The 11,893-nt window shown below is 43.5% G+C and overlaps 1 protein-coding gene across 1 annotated transcript in view; it reads right to left on the minus strand.

Moving 5' to 3' along the window:
- Positions 1-1,829, minus strand: part of mxra5b (matrix-remodelling associated 5b) — a 29,443-nt gene extending 27,614 nt beyond the window's left edge. The window contains exon 1 of the mRNA XM_036959589.1: positions 1,452-1,829. The gene's annotated coding sequence lies outside the window, so the exon portion shown is untranslated. The remainder of the gene's footprint in view (positions 1-1,451) is intronic.
- Between the last annotated feature and the right edge of the window lie 10,064 nt (positions 1,830-11,893).

Genomic DNA, 11,893 nt, shown 5'->3' on the forward strand with positions numbered 1-11,893 from the left:
TGTTATACTCCATCCACACTGAAGAGGCTCTGAAATGTACATCAACCAGGGATAAAGAGAAAGTTAACACCGTGAAATGTTTCAAACTTATTTGAAGTGAAAGTATCTGACATGTTGGAAAAGATTAAAGGGCTACAATTTGTTTAATTTGTCAATATTCAATTTTTATTCATAGATTTTTTGGCCACCATTACTGTGGTTACATGTTCAGTATATGTATTGACCAGCAAGCCCACAACGATCTACCTCACTAGCTCACTCTCCATCCCTGCTTTGAACAATTAATGGCATGACTCTCATACTATGCCCTTTTCCTTTATGGTTGATATTAACGAAGAAAGGAGATATTATATGTCTCTCTCCTATTGTGTACCGCTGTTAAATACTGTGGAAAAATAAAAAAAAACAGGGAAAATAAGTACTTAGAACTACCAATCATTATAGATAAATACAAAAAAAGGGTAAACACAACACTGGACTGAACCCCCTAATTGTCAAACTAATATTAATGTACAACAACATAGAAGAGACATAACTAGAGGTTATGCAATATGGGTGTATATCCACTACACGCTTCTTAGGTGTGTAATTGACATGACCAAGGATCTATTGAAATTTAAAACTCTAAAAAATGTATGTTACACCGCGTGATTTTACAGTACACAAACAAGAGTCTGCAATATAGAAGGGTACATTCTGCACCATGTTTGACGTCACTAGGTCACATGACCAAGGAGCTATTGAAATTCGAATGTAAAAAGTTTGTACTTTGTTTATGCTCCCTAACTAATTCAACTAGGAATACAAAATGCTGCTTACATTTCCACATGTTTATTAGCTTTGGAAAGCTAATTAATGTCCGAATCGTGAAAATAAGACCTGGGCAAAGTTGTGCGCAATTTTTCCAACGTAATGACACTTATTTGGAGACTGGCTCAAGTGGTTTGAAAGCTATTGAGGTTTGAAAGCGCGAATATCCGTCGAATATCCAGATTGAAACTGACTTTACCTCGGTATCTAATAGGCCGAATTTAACGCTTCAAATCCGAGCAGCAGCTCCAACTGTTTCCTATTGTTTTACGCGCGAGTCTGCGTCAAAGAACCTGTCCTCTAATCATTCCACAGGCGAGCAGTTAACGATCATCCTCTGACCTCTATAAGGATACTGACCTACCTCTATATTCGAAACGGATACTGACCTCTCTAGTCTTTGACGCACTGCTAAACGCTGTCACAGAGTGTGATGAAATTGAAGACAATCATTATTTTTCCTCGGTAGGTAAATGCATCTATATGTAGGACACAACTTCACACCTTTACATTGCATGGAAATACTTAGTTGAAAAAAGTTTAGCATCTGGTGGCAATTTGACAGCAATTCCCCCCGTCATATTATGAATAGTAGGATACGCATTTCATTTGGGAGCTCAGAATGATTACTGTCAATTTACCTTGCAATCCTTCAAACCGAAGATATCAAGATTCTTCATTTCGTTACAGCCAAAATCCCTTCAAGTCTCATTTTTATCCAAATGACGATTCGGCAACGCATTCATGTAATTCCAGGTCTTTTTAATAATATAATATTGGCATTCAAAACGTTACTGACGTTTCAATAGGCTACAACTTTATGCAATGAATATAAGAGAGGTGAAAACAATCAACAACAAAAAAATATCCTTGCTTTTGTGAAAAAAATAATATTTGTTTGGATAAAATAACGGATAGATTCAAATGTTCTTGCAATTCCCGACAGAGCAGGTATTGTTCCCCTGTGCAGTTGAAAGGAAGGGAAGGAATCAGACCAAATGGATGGTAAAAACTATTTGGGGAGGAGAGTGTCTGAGTGGGTGACGCTTGGAGAGGAGAGTAGGAGAGCTGAGGAGGGGCGGCGCTGGAGACAAGAAACTGAGAATCAGACTCCTAAAACCTAAATAACTGTGTGTAGCCTTTCATTCTTTTAGAAACGTTAAAAACATGTAATATTTTTTGTGACTTTCACAATGTATCAGTAACATCCAAATTAATGTATATCCAAATGAATGTAAGGAGCTCTAAAATTATATCTGCAATGGAAAGTGAGACTTTCACCTGTTACCCACCCTGACCCTGGATCTGGGGGGATCCTTGATTTCTCTGTCCCAGCTCTGGCTCTCTTTCTTTCTTTCTGTCTGTCTGAGATGTCTCTGTTGTAGATATCTGGAGTTCTGTAGCTGTTTTCCTGTTCTTGTGTAATTCATCCAGTCAGGCTGTAGAAAGCATTAGGCCCAAACCCATTTAGACAGTCCCTCAGTTCCACACTGTTACATAACAGCCAAGCAGCGACCCAGTCCCACTTGGTCCAACACAGCCACCATTATAATATGAGGTTACCATCAAAATGCTGCTGGAATTCTTATTAGTGTCTGACTGTCTGGCCTGTGTGCTGTAATGGCATGATGTCAACAGAACAGAGCAGAGCACTGGCACAGAAAGTATGGTCTCATTTCACTCTGAGGGGTTTCTGGGTATCGTCTGAATCTGTAGTTTGTGATAGTTCATGGTCCGAATATGGGGTCAGGGCTGTTAGTCAGGGTTTGGAGCTCCATGGGGTCAGGGCTGTTAGTCAGGGTTTGGAGCTCCATGGGGTCAGGGCTGTTAGTCAGGGTTTGGAGCTCCATGGGGTCAGGGCTGTTAGTCAGGGTTTGGAGCTCCATGGGGTCAGGGCTAGGAGACCGCCTGCTCAATTAGGCTGGAAAAGGGAAGGAGTAGTGGGGGTCAGGGCTAGGAGTCTGCCTGGCTGTAAAGGTGAAAGGCAGGGGTCAGAGGCCTGGTTCCAGGAGGGTGTTTATTTTTTTCTATTTATATTTCACCTTATTTAACCAGGTAAGCCAGTTGAAAACAACTTCTCATTTACAACTGCAACCTGGCCAAGATAAAGCAAAGCAGTGCGACAAAAACAACAACACAGAGTTACACATGGGATAAACAAATGTACAGTCAATAACACAATAGAAATATCTATGTACAGTGTGTGAAAATGTAGTAAGATTAGGGCGGTAAGGCAATAAATAGGCCATAGAGGCGAAATAATTACAATTTATCATTAACACTGGAGTGATAGATGTGCAGATGATGATGTGCAAGTAGAGATACTGGGGTGCAAAAGAGCAAAGAAAAGGTATAAATAACAATATGGGGATGAGGTAGTTGGGTGTGCTTTTTAAAGATGGGTACAGACAGGTACAGTGATCAGTAAGCTGCTCTGACAGCTGATGCTTAGACAGGGAGATATAAGTCTCCAGATTCAGATATTTTTGCAATTCGTTCCAGTCATTGGCAGCAGAGAACTGGAAGAAAAGGTGGCCAAAGGAGGTGTTGGCTTTGGGGATGACCAGTGAAATATACCTGATGGAGCGCCTGCTACGGGTGGGTGCTGCTATGGTGACCAGTGAGCTGAGATAAGGCGGGGCTATACCTAGCAAAGACTTATAGATGACCTGGAGCCAGTGGGTTTGGCGACGAATATGTAGCGAGAGCCAGCCTACAGCATACAGGTCGCAGTGGTGGGTAGTATATGGGGCTTTGGTAACGAAACAGATGGCACTGTGATAGACTACATCCAATTTGCTTAGTAGAGTGTTGGAGGCTATTTTGTAAATGACATTGCCGAAGTCGAGGATCGGTAGGATAGTTAGTTTTACGAGGGCATGAGCAGCATGAGTGAAGGAGGCTTTGTTGCAAAATTGGAAGCCGATTCTAGATTTAATTTTGGATTGGAGATGCTTAATGTGAGTCTGGAAGGAGAGTTTACAGTCTAACCAGACACCTAGGTATTTGTAGTTGTCCACATATTCTAAGTCAGAACCGTCCAGAGTAGTGATGCTAGTCGGGTGGACGGGTGCGGGTGTGGGCAGCAATCGGTTGAAGAGCATTCATTTAGTTTTAATAGCATTTAAATGCAGTTGGAGGCCACGGAAGGAGTGTTGTATCGCATTGAAGCATGATTGTCTAGCCAAGCTGCTTTGTAGCTTTGTAGGGATCCAGATTTTGCAGCTCTTTCAGAACAACAGCTGTCTGGATTTGGGTGAAGGAGAAACGGGGGGGACTTGGGCAAGTTTCTGCGGGGGGTGCAGAGCTGTTGGTAGGGGTAGCCAGGTGGAAAGCCTTAGCTTTCCAAACTGACTGTGTATATTGGTTCCTGACTTCCCTAAAAAGTTGCATATTGCGGGGGCTATTTGATGCTAATGCAGAACGCCACAGGATGTTTTTGTGCTGGTCAAGGGCAGTCAAGTTTGGTGTGAACCAAGGGCTATATCTGTTCTTAATTCTACATTTTTTGAATGGGGCATGCTTATTTAAGATGGTGAGGAAAGCACTTTTAAAGAGCAACCAGTTATCCTCTACTGACGGAATGAGGTCAATATCCTTCCAGGATACCCGAGCCAGGTATATTAGAAAGGCCTGCTCGCTGAAGTGTTTTAGGGAGCGTTTGACAGTGATGAGGGGTGGTTGTTTGACCGCAGGTGTAAGGCTGGGTCAGTGGTCTTTGTGGCTGGGGCAGGGAGTGAAGGTTAGTCTGGGGCTAGGGAGGTAGGCTGGGCCTGGGTCAGGAGTAGGGGGTTAGGCTGGGCCTGGGTTAGGAGTAGGGGGGCCAGGCTGGGCCTGGGTTAGGAGTAGGGGGTTAGGCTGGGCCTGGGTTAGGAGTAGGGGGTTGGGGGCAGGCTGGGCCTGAGTTAGGAGTAGGGAGGTAGGCTGGGCCTGGGTTAGGAGTAGGGGGGTTAGGCTGGGCCTGGGTTAGGAGTATGGGGGGCCAGGTTAGGCATGGGTTAGGAGTAGGGAGGTAGGCTGGGCCTGGGTTAGGAGTAGGGGGTGTTAGGCTGGGCCTGGGTTAGGAGAATGGGGGGCCAGGCTAGGCCTGGGTTAGGAGTAGGGAGGTAGGCTGGACCTGGGTTAGGAGTAGGGGGGTTAGGCTGGGCCTGGGTTAGGTGTAGGGGGAGCCAGGCTGGGACAGGGGTAGAAGTAGGGAAGTAGACTGGGCCTGGGTTAGGAGTAGGGGAGGCCAGGCTGGGACAGGGGTAGAAGTAGGGGGGTTAGGCTGGGCCTGGGTTAGGAGTAGGGGGGGCCAGGCTGGGACAGCGGTAGAAGTAGGGGGGTTAGGCTTGGCCTGGGTTAGGAGTAGGAGGGGGCAGGCTGGGACAGCGGTAGAAGTAGGGGGGTTAGGCTGGGCCTGGGTTAGGAGCAGGGGGGGCTAGGCTGGGACAGGGGTAGAAGTAGGGGGGTTAGGCTGGGCCTGGGTTAGGAGTAGGGGGGGGGGGGGGCAGGGGTAGAAGTAGGTTAGGAGTAGGGGGGGGCCAGGCTGGGACAGCAGTAGAAGTAGGGGGGGACAGGGTGGGCCTGGGTTAGGAGTAGGGGGGGCCAGGCTGGGACAGGGGTAGAAGTAGAGGGGTTAGGCTGGGCCTGGGTTAGGAGCAGGAGGGGGCAAGCTGGGACAGGGGTAGAAGTAGGGGGGTTAGGCTGGATGTCTGCCTGGGGGCCTCTGCCTCCATGGATGTCAGGCTTCCTTTAGTCATGCCCTCCCTCTCCACACAGTCTTAAATCAGCATGACAACAACTAGTTACACATAACAGAGAGGCTTCAGGGCTACAGCAGACACATTGCTCTATACTGACAATACTGATGTGACTGTACGCCATTGGTCACAGTTATACAGCAGGGAGAACAACTAGGGAGCAGCTCTGTTGGCTCCGCTGTCTGTCTATGTTGGTATGCCTGACTACAGCCCTGCCTTCCAGGTTTCAAGAACATTAACATTTCAGTGAGTCAACACTTCAATTTAATCGGTTTGAACAGAATGCTGTGAATAAGGCTACTTTAATGTGTGTCGTTTAGCGATCCAGTCAGTAAAGCTACTAACAAGGACACGTGACAGAAGCTCGGTCTAAAGAGCAATAACAAACCAATACGTTATTCTGGGCTCTGTAGTAGCCTAAAAATGTAGTCTGTAGCATGGATTCAGCCTATAGGATAGAAATTCATTGTCATGGACACATTGTGCTCCAGTCTTGATATAATTAAACACATTGAATTTCCTAAGTATTTCCTTTTTAACATGAAAGGGATTCCAGCTCTATTAACTAATTGGAGGCCTGGATATTGTGGCTCTATAAACAGAGAATTATGACTTCTGGGAAAATGGGAAACAGCGGAATGATTTCCCAGAGGCTGAAACAGAGACTGTCCTCACTGAAACACTGAGAGGAAGAACTTAATGACAACAGAGGACAACAACACTGACAGAGAGAGAAAGAGAGTCTAGTCAAGCTCTTCCAGTCTAATAGCCTATTAAAGTTCTGTTTAATGGCCTTACTGAAATTATTACATGATGCTCCAAAACAACATATTCTGTCTCTATTGTGATAGCAGTAATATAGTAACAATACAGTAATAACAGTAATTGGGACAGGCACCATGTGTCCCAGTCCCTGGCCCGGTCCCAGCTAGTGTCCAGATGGAGCTGCTGACAGAACTGATGACTCCACATGGTCGTCATTACACCAGGAACAACAGGAAGCCTCACAAAGAGATCTGTTGGAAACACCAGCCAGCCTATCACAGATATGGAGAACAAAGCAATAGGAACCAATACTGTCATACTTTAGGCTCAACTTCTTCCAGGGGACTGTTAAATACAGTTGATTCCTCAACCAACTCCTTATAAGTGCACATCACATCTCTACGCCGGAATGTGCTTCCTGCTCTAGATCTTTGCATACTACTGTCCATCCCATTAGACTGGTCAGTGGGCATAACAAGTCTATTCCATGGAGCCAGGAGGCTGTAAAAGCTGGAACACTGTGGAGTGGAAAACGCATATCAAACGCAGCCACAGCTTTCCCAAGACAAGGATAAGCTTAGCCCAGTGGTATTCAAAGTTGTTGTCGCAACCCCATGAAACTGCAGTGGGGTCTCCAAAATGTTAGAGAAAGATCATTTGAAAAATACAATTTTATTGTGTAAGTGTAGTTACTGGTACCTTTTCATTTTCATAGGGGATGAAAATGCAATGAATTGAAGGTTATTTGTTGATTAGGGTGACGAGTTGGAGATGTTACATGGGAGCTGCATAGCTGCATTAGAGCTGTGTTACTGCAGTAGACTGTGTGTGTGTGTGTGTGTGTGTGTGTGTGTGTGTGTGTGTGTGTGTGGTGTGTGTGTGTGTGTGTGTGTGTGTGTGTGTGTGTGTGTGTGTGTGTGTGTGTGTGTGTGTGTGTGTGTGACAAGGTGAAGCAGTGATCTGGGGAGGTAATGTTCCGTCTGCCACATCAGGGTGCCGTGGTAGGGCTCCAGGGCTTGGCCTGATTGAAAGGTGGAACACAGTAAAAACACAGTAAACACATAGTAAACACAGTAAGAAGCACAGAGAGGCATGTTCAGCAACACATTAGCAAAAAGAAAAAGGTGGGTTCTGCATGCTAATGACAGGCTGCCATGGACAAAAACACTCAAAGATGCATGAAGGAGCAGAATCTAACCTTAACCCCTAACCTTTAACCTTAAACCCTAACCCCCAAACCATAACCCCTAACCCCCAAACCCTTAACCCAAACCCCTAATGGACCTTACAGGGTAAACATGCAGAAGCAGACACCCGACATGGCACCTCATTCCCTCTATAGAGTGCATTACTTTTGGCTAGAGCCCTATGTGGCTAACCATACAAGGCTCAGGCTAACAGCAGGTTGGCATCAGAGAAGATATGAAGTGTGAGAATGAGCTTCAATCCCAAGGATAAGCAGGTGTGGGTTCTCCAACCTTTACCCAGCTGTTCCATTAGGCAGGGTTTCTGTGTGTGTGTGTGTGTGTGTGTGTGTGTGTGTGTGTGTGTGTGTGTGTGTGTGTGTGTGTGTGTGTGTGTGTGTGTGTGTGTGTGTGTGTGTGTGTGTGTGTGTGTGTGGTCTTATTCTTCTATCCTTGTGGGGACCTGAAATCCCTATGAGGACAACAGCTATTTTAAGTTTAGGGGTTAGGTTTAGGGTATGGGTTACAATTTGGGTCAGGGTTACAATTAAGGTTAGGTAGGGATGTATCTTTACACGTATTTGTATTTGTAATGAACCGTTCGGTATGGGGACCTCTGTTCAGTCCGCACCGTGAACCCGAATGAATATGTAAAAAATATATATATATATATATATACTGTATATAAAAGAAAACACTTGGCCTACTCTTCTACGTTGTATGCCATTGCCTCTTGAGTAAATTTGAGCTGAAAATACATTGTAGGCTATTCTGTTAAAGCAACTAGAGCCTATATTCACTTTGTAATCAAAATTCTAATCTTAACTGGAGCATTTCAAACTATCCTTTTGTGAGGCGCACCTGGGAACTAGTTCTATACGATGGAGAGTGGTGGGATCGATAAACCAGAATTGGAGGATCATGCATCATCTTTTAAATCTCCCATTTGGGTACATTTTGGCTTCACAGTAGATTGCACCAGCGATGGACAGAGATTTGTGGGTAAAATGTTAACAGTATGTCGCCACTGCTCAACGAGAAAAGCCTATGTGTGGTGCGTGTAGTCATCAACTTGGCACCACAATCATAGAGCCTGCATGTGTGGCAAAGTAAAATAGAAGATTACTGGATTATCTAATCAATGGAAAATTGAAATAAATGAGAAGGATATGCAACAATGACGAAGAGCCAACAGGTATGATGCTACTTAACCATCTGAATGGAGGTGTTGTTTTTTGGTACAGTAGCACAGGGAGAAGGCACATGCAGCCTCGATTATCCTAGCTAGCTATTTTAGTTAAACTGCTGCTCTCGGTTTGATGCGGTCAAGACAGGCACTACATCAGGGGTTCCTAAACGTTTTTCACCCACGACCCCATTTTGATATATATATATTTTTTAATCACAAAACAGGAGAGCAACACCTGTCCAATGAAGTCTACAAAGCAAATATTGCATGTAACAAACAGTTACAGTTGAAGTCGGAAGTTTACAAACACCTTACATACAGCCAAATACATTTAAACTCAGTTTTTCACAACTCCTGACATTTAATCCTAGTAAAAGTTCCCTGTTTTAGGTCCGTTAGGATCACCACTTTATTTTAAGAACGTGAAATGTCAGAATAATAGTAAAGAGAATGATTTATTTCAGCTTTTATTTCTTTCATCACATTTCCAGTGGGTCAGAAGTTTGCATACACTCAATTAGCATTTGGTAGCATTGCCTTTAAATTGTTTAACTTGGGTCAAACGTTTCGGTTAGCCTTCCACAAGCTTCCCACAATAAGTTGGGTGAATTTTGGCCCATTCCTCCTGACAGAGCTGGGGTAACTGAGTCAGGTTTGTAGGCCTCCTTGCTCGCTTACGGTTTTTCAGTTCTGCCCACCAATTCTCTATAGGATTGAGGTCAGGGCTTTGTGATGGCCACTCCAATACTTTGACTTTGTTGTCCTTAAGCCATTTTGCCACATCTTTGGAAGTCTACTTGAGGTCATTGTCCATTTGGAAGACCCATTTGCAACCAAGCTTAATAAGGATTAGCCCTTTTTTTTTCAATTTTCGCCTAAAATTACATACCCAAATCGAACTGCCTGGAGCTCAGGCCCTGAAGCAAGGATATGCATATTCTTGGTACCATTTGAAAGGAAACACTTTTAAGTTTATGGAAATGTGAAAGGAATGTAGTATAATGTAACACAATAGATCTGGAAAAAGATAATACAAAGAAAAAAACAAACAGTTATTTTGTTTTTCTTTTGCATTTTGTCTTTGAAATAATAATGTATTATTCCAGCTCAGGTGCCATTTAGATGTTGGCCACTAGATGGCATCAGTGTATGTGCAAAGTTTTAGTTTGATCCAATAAATCGTTGGATTTCTGTTCAAGATTTTGTATCAAGAATGCCCAAATGTGCCGAATTTGTTTATTAATAACGTCTCATGTTCAAAATTGTGCACTCTCCTCAAACAATAGAATGGTATTTTTTCACTGTAATAGCTACTGTAAATTGGACAGTGCAGTTAGATTAACAAGAATTTAAGCTTTCTGCCAATATCAGATATGTCTATGTCCTGGGAAATTGTCTTGTTACTTACAACCCTATGCTAATCACATTAGCCTATGTTAGCTCAACCATCTCATGGAAGGGACACCAATCCCGAAGAAGTTATTAAACTTCCTGACTGATGTCTTGAGATGTTGCTTCAATATAGCCACATCATTTTCCTTTCTGATGATGCCATCTATCTTGTAAAGTGCACCAGTCCCTCCTGTAGCAAAGCACCCCCACAACATGATGCTGCCACCCCCGTGCTCCATGGTTGGGATGGTGTTCTTCAGCTTGCAAGCCTCCCCCTTTTTCCTCCAAACATAACAATGGTCATTATGGCCAAACAGTTCTATTTTAGTTTCATCAGATCAGAGGACATTTCTCCAAAAAGTACGATATTTGTCCCCATGTGCAGTTGCAAACCGTAGTCTGGCTTTTGTTATGGCGGTTTTGGAGCAGTGGCTTATTCCTTGCTGAGTGGCCTTTCAGGTTATGTCAATATAGGACTCATTTTACTGTGGATATAGATACTTCTGTACCAGTTTCCTCCAGCATCTTCACAAGGTCCTTTGCTGTTGTTCTGAGATTGATGCGAAAAGTTTAAATCAAAGTACATTCATCTCTAGGAGACAGAACGTGTCTCCTTCCTGAGCGGTATGACGGCTGCGTGGTTTCATGGTCTTTATACTTGCGTACTATTGTTTGTACAGATGAAGGTGGTACCTTCAGGCGTTTATAAATTGCTCCCAAGGATGAACCAGACTTGTGGAGGTCTACAATTATTTTTTCAGATGTCTTGGCTGATTTCTTTTCATTTTCCCATGATGTCAAGCAAATAGGCACTGAGTTTGAAGGTAGGCCTTGAAATACATCCACAGGTACACCTCCAATTGACTCGAATGATGTCAATTAGCCTATCAGAAGCTTCTAAAAGCATGACATCATTTTCTGGAATTTTTAAAGGCACAGTCAACTTAGTGAATGTAAACTTCTGACCCACTGGAATTGTGATGCAGTGAATTATAAGTTAAATAATCTGTCTGTGAGCAATTGTTGGAAAAATGACTTGTGTCATGCACAAAGTGGATGTCCTAACCGACTTGCCAAAACTATAGTTTGTTAACAAGAAATTTGTGGAGTGGTTGAAAAGCAATTTTAATGACTGCAACCTAAGTGTATGTAAACTTCTGACTATAGTTTACTAAGTGTATGTAAACTTCTTGACCAATTATATATTTTTTATTATTTATTTATTTATTTCACCTTTATTTAACCAGGTAGCTAGTTGAGAACAAGTTCTCATTTACAACTGCGACCTTGCCAAGATAAATCAAAGCAGTGTGACACAAACAACAACCCAGAGTTACACATGGAATAACCAAGCATACAGTCAATGACACAATAGGGAAAAAAAGTCTATATACAGTGTTTGCAAATGGCGCAAATATATTACCTGCAGCATGGTCAAGAGAGTTAATGTTTTCGACAGTTTACTAAACACCTACTTATTTAGAACCACAGAGTTACAGCGCAAAATCAATCAACTCTAATTAGCACATGTAGGACAGTATGCAAGTGTGTGTGCATGGACTTTGCAGATGTATTTCTCACATGGGCAGCACATAGTATTTGTTTTACAGTTCTTCTTTGGGGGGCAGAATTGACATCTCCTCCTCTTGCCTGCCCCAGCTGCAGCCTCAGGTGGGTCAGGGCAAGATTCAGCCCCCTGGACAGCTTTCACAAGCGCTGTAAAGGCTGCTGTGCGGGAGAGGCACTCCCTTCTTTGAATGTGTGGGGTTAGTGCCTTTTACAGCTGCTCCAGGAACACCCTCTTGTCCTCT

This window comes from Oncorhynchus mykiss, chromosome 22 (assembly GCF_013265735.2).
Source record: "Oncorhynchus mykiss isolate Arlee chromosome 22, USDA_OmykA_1.1, whole genome shotgun sequence".
Taxonomy (NCBI): Eukaryota; Metazoa; Chordata; class Actinopteri; order Salmoniformes; family Salmonidae; genus Oncorhynchus; species Oncorhynchus mykiss.